Here is a 5,361-nt window from a genome sequence, read left to right on the forward strand (position 1 = left end):
ACTTCTCAGTAGCAGCTGCTATCGAGATAGCAGCTGCTGCTGAGGCCATCCTTCACTTGCGGACGATGCAGCAGCGAAGCATCACAGACTTTTTCGCGCCGTCTACTTGAAAGGCTACGCGGTTAGCGCCGAGCGCAATAAAATCAACTCTTGTGTTTTTGTGTTTGATCCCAGTTTTTCGTTGTTTTTCGATTAGCACGTTACTGTAGATACAGCAACAAGGCTGCGACGGGAGCTAATACCTCCGTGATGACTTACCTGTAATAAGCCGTATAATAATTAGTCAGTGGCTATAACGAACTAATGGTTATAACGAAAAAAATTCGGCGCACGTTCGACTTCGTTATAACCACATTTAAGTCTATTAAAAGTGCGAAACAAATACGGAAACCTGAAAATGATGCGATTTCTTTGGCACTGTTGAGCACTATCTCCGGGATCGGCCCACACAAGAGGCCGCGTTTCCACCAGAAAGCTTGCATACGTGCATAGCGTTCGCCGCCAGTGTTTGCCAGTAACCATTACGGTTGCATAAGCTGCTGTCGTCGGGAGCCATGAGTAGCAGTCAGGGATCTTTGAATGCTATCGCGTTCCACTCTTAAAAGCGAAGCTTAAGCGTCCCCCCAATTTTTTTCAGCCGCGTGACGAATTATCCTACCAGTCATCGTTTTACCAATTCGCCTTTGAATAATCAGCAAATCGCGAACGCGCTTACACCGCGCTGAAAGCATTAATTACATTGATTTAGGTAAGGAATACAATTGCATTCTTTGGGTTGAGGTGACTTCAGTCTTTCTGGACTTTTACATTCTGTTCAAACAGCGTAAAATACGACGGAAGAAGAAAAGGGAAGTACACAGGAGTAGCACTGCTAGCTTCCAGCTGCGCCGGGGCAACAGGTTTTTCAGAGTCGAGACGAGTGAGGATAACTCGCTGCATGTTACATGCACACCACCAGAAAGTCCGAGCCCGGCCCGGGCCCGCGTCAAAATACCCGAGCCCGGCCCGGGCCTGCGTCAACAAGCACATGCCATGCCCGAGCCTGGCCCGAGCCCGTGAAAAAACTGCCATTCCCGGCCCGACCCGGCCCAGGGGCCGGGCCGGCCCCGGGCTTTCGGGTAAGCCCGAGCCCGCGCAGTGCTCTAGTGGAGGTATACAGCGTCGCTGTTAAACAGCACCGCGGGAGCAACGCTGGCGAAACTCCGGGGGCAGCCATTTCTCTCACGCAAGTCGGCCGGCAATGGTGGCTCCTGATTGGTGCACACGCAGCGGCGCATGCTCGCCGCTTCCGGCAGCGAAGTTCGCGCGAGGAAAATATATGTGAAGACAGATCGGCGGGAGGGCTTCAACTTTAATGCCGCCGGGCGTCTGGTTTTACCACCGGGCGAAGTTCGTCGCTTTGACACCGGATATTTTATAGATGTTTTTGTACATGTATGTGCAACATAGACGCAGGGATTTGATTTTGGCAAGAACCCTCCGTGCATACGTAAACACTGTCCTGGCAACTAGAGCACATCTGTGACAGTATAATTCCCTGCTATATTAACAGAATGTCGCGGTTAGTAATAAGATGGTAATAAAATTTACAATTTTATTACTTGCGACCAGCCATCAAGAATGCAAAATTTCTGCACATCAGTACCAGTTATGAAAACACCGCGAGAGAGACAGACACTGAAGTGAAGAGCTCCGAACAAACATTGAACAGCTCAGGTTCATTGCACGCATGAAAATATAAGTACACGAGGGTTTTCGAAATTCCCCGTTGGTCCGGGTGGCCATGAATCCAACCCAAAGTCTCATTGCACCATAACCACTCAGCTTTGCGCAAAGATGTTTGACGTAATGCTAACCGTTAATTAGGTGCGAGCAAAAAATTGTTTAGAGTAATTTTTTTTAATTTCCAACCGTGCATGTATATGTGAAGATTGAGAGGCATTGTGCTTGCGCAGAAACTATAGATTTAAAAGAACAAGAACTTTGGCTGTAATTAATATTTGTTATATCTAAAACACAGCGTGCACAGAACACTGACGGTGACCCGCAGTTCTTTCTATTGTTTGAATCTGTGTTTGCAGCGTGTTCCTTCCTTACGATCAAAAGTATTCTGACGGCAGATCATAAAGAAGTGTTTTAACTCCCCGCAAAATGTAGCTTTGCACTGTGACACCCCAGCGGTTGTGACATCAACTAGAAACACACTCAATGGGCATCTGTAAGATTAAGAGTTAAGAATCGCATGTGGGTAAGTGGTGTGGGACTTTCAGTGAATTTCGTTGCATTTGCGCTGGAAGGCGAGCCCTGGAAGAACAAGTTCGTTATCAGTGCGCTTGCAAAATCATTGAGTCAATGAATAGAAAGGTACACAAACATATTAACAGGTCAACTGCTACGATATTACAATATACCGACATGACGTGCAACGCCGGAGAGTGCTAGGTTTCATCTCTGTCAGAACTGCTTCGTCATTTATTAGTCAGCTTACTTCAGCAATTAACTCCTACCAGCAAGCTGCCCAGCTCGAAGAACACGCGGCACTATGAAACGCTACTGTACTTGTAGGCTACCCGTACTGTACGCTACTGTAAACGCTGTACTTCGAGCAAAATATCTTAAAACGCCGCTCCATCAGAGGTTCCTGAGATTTATATGTGACCAAGGAATCATGCTAACCGTTATCAGCAAATTTCTTAGATATATACTGAGCATTCAAGCTGATATCCCCCGCATTTCATAAGCATGCATTGCCGCCACGGAAAACGTTAGGGGTGTGCGAATAGTAACTTTTGTGACATAATTAATCGAATTAGAATCGACAAGTGTCCAAAACGAATCCGCTCGAATATCGACTATAGATATCGAATAGCTGGCAAACAATGGACAGGTGTTTTCTCGGATAACATAAAACGATCCTCACATCCTATTTTCACAACTTCAGCGAGTTTTGGTGCCATGGAAAGACGGGGGCAATAATTTACGGCAAGCAACAGGCACGCAGGCGCACACATACGCCTAACTACACGAAAGAAATAGGTTACGCACAAGCACACATTTGCCTAACGAAGTTTTGTTAGAAAATTTCTGTCATTTCATTGCACGCTGTAAAGCATGCTTTATTAAATGAACGTATATAGAGCATTAAAAACAAATAAGCAGTTTGCATTCTGGACTTTTGGAGCCCACGTGGTCATCCGTTGTCAAAATGAAGTTTCAAATAGCATTATTGTCGATTCCCCCATTTAGCATCTGATCATGGTTTTGAAGATCGCGCGCGCTGGCACGTTTTCCTTCGGCGGTTCCATTTGGCGCGCTTTCCAGCAAGAAAGTTTAATCCCGCACGCTCGCCCGACTCCCCCGTAGCGGCGCTAGCTGAGGAATCTGGTAGTGTTCGTCGCCGCCCTGTTTGAAAGGGAATCCCAATAAATCATCATCATCTCGTAACTCAAAATTAAGGTCTTTACTTTTCGAAGCGAAATCAGGGCGCTTTAGAATGCGCAGCTATTTTAAGCAAGGTACACCAAGGAAGAAGCAGCATTGGTCGTACTCTTGGCGGACACATAATTAATAATACTGACAAAACCAGGTGACTGAACACATAATATACAACAAAAAATGCAAAAACTTTAATTTCGACACAGCCATATTACACACAAGGGAGGGAAACATCACTGCAACAGATAACTTTTCAAAGTTTCTCATAAAAAATGGTCACACGAAAATGAAACATGTCCCGCAGCACGCGCTATTTATGCATGAACATATACAGGGGGCTTTATTTTAGCTGCAACAATTTTTTGAATTGTCTTTGGCTGATAGTAATATTCTAATCCTTGAACTAAACTACTCGATGAGGCAGCCATTACTTCCAGAAAAAATCCAGACGCCTAATTGAATAGTTAACACAACTACGGTAATTAACGCTTTATTTAATTATTGTACGGCACATATCTTCATCTACAAACTGTAGCTAGTGAGTTTCCCATGTGTGTCCACTTCGAACGAATTTTCTGGGCTGCGCTAGTTTCGATATAATAATTTCAAAGTGTCCGACGAAATGCATTGGTGTTTCAGTTGCTTTCGTGCAACATTGCATAAAACAGCGTTTTCTTCAAAAAGGTAACTGAAACGCCAATGCATTTTATCCGAAACTTTGAAAATTATTATCTCCAAACTTGTTCAGTCCTAAAAATTCGTTTCAACTGGATACGCCTTGCGAACTCACCGGCTATAATCCGTACATTGAAATATATGCTGTAATGTATGTAATTCATTAAAAAGTTAATTAGCACAATTATCTTAATTAATAAATTAGGCATTTTGATTTCTCGTGGAAGCAATGACCGTCTCCTGGAGTAGTTTAGATCAAAGCGCTAGGACGGCAGAAAACAAGGTGAGCTGATGAAGTTAGGAAATTTGCAGGCTCAAGTTGGAATAAGCTAGCGCAATTAAGACAGAGGTAATTGGAGATCGCAGGGAGAGGCCTTCACCCTGCAGTGGACATATACACTGATGATGATGATAATGATGATATTTTATAAGTAACAAAATACTTCTTCAATTCTTTGCGAGGCAAGTTAGTGGTCTGAATGCATTTATTAAGGACTTTCGGCAAATTGTGATTATAGGACTATAATTTATATTCTGTGCGAAAGAGTGGTTCAAAACAAGGATCAGTGTTTCTGAGGTGTACCACTATTTCATGCCGTTGAAGGGTCGCTATTCATGGAAGAAAATTCCTCAACTGGAACAGATAGGGCGGCCGCGGGAGCCCCATGTTGAAAGCGATCTGCGATGCTGACAGTCTAGGCGTCTAGGCACACCGATGGCCAATAGCCACCTGTGCGCTATGGCACCTGTACACTTAAGCGTCAGCCGCGTTCACTAAGGGAAACGTCACTGTCCCTTTCTTTTGCAAAATAAAATAGCTAGAGAACGCGGTATTATAATATCGATCTACTCTATAACTTAGTATTTCTGTGACAAAGTTTGTCTCGTCGATGTAATTGCAGTGTGGCGGAGGAGCACCTTTTGTATTGTTATTCTTTTATTCATGTTTGCGATGTGGTCTGCCGAATTACACTACAATAGCTAAACTGAAAGGTGAGTAGTTCATGATAGATTGGCAGCTTGCTTTTTAGCAGCATAAGAGCTTTAGAGCGAGCCACGGCAGGAAACTTACTTCGAAGATTATTAAAATTGAGCTGAAATGACAATAAACACTATACCAACAATGTCATGCTGGTTAACAAGCTCAATATGCTTATCTAAAAAATTATTTGAGTGTTCCAATTTTTTTATTATTTCTTGCTATGAAAAAATGATACTTTTTTGTTTTAGTAGGGCAAAATGGCTTCATCT

The sequence above is a fragment of the Dermacentor silvarum genome, chromosome 8 (genome assembly GCF_013339745.2).
Source record: "Dermacentor silvarum isolate Dsil-2018 chromosome 8, BIME_Dsil_1.4, whole genome shotgun sequence".
NCBI classification, from domain to species: domain Eukaryota; kingdom Metazoa; phylum Arthropoda; class Arachnida; order Ixodida; family Ixodidae; genus Dermacentor; species Dermacentor silvarum.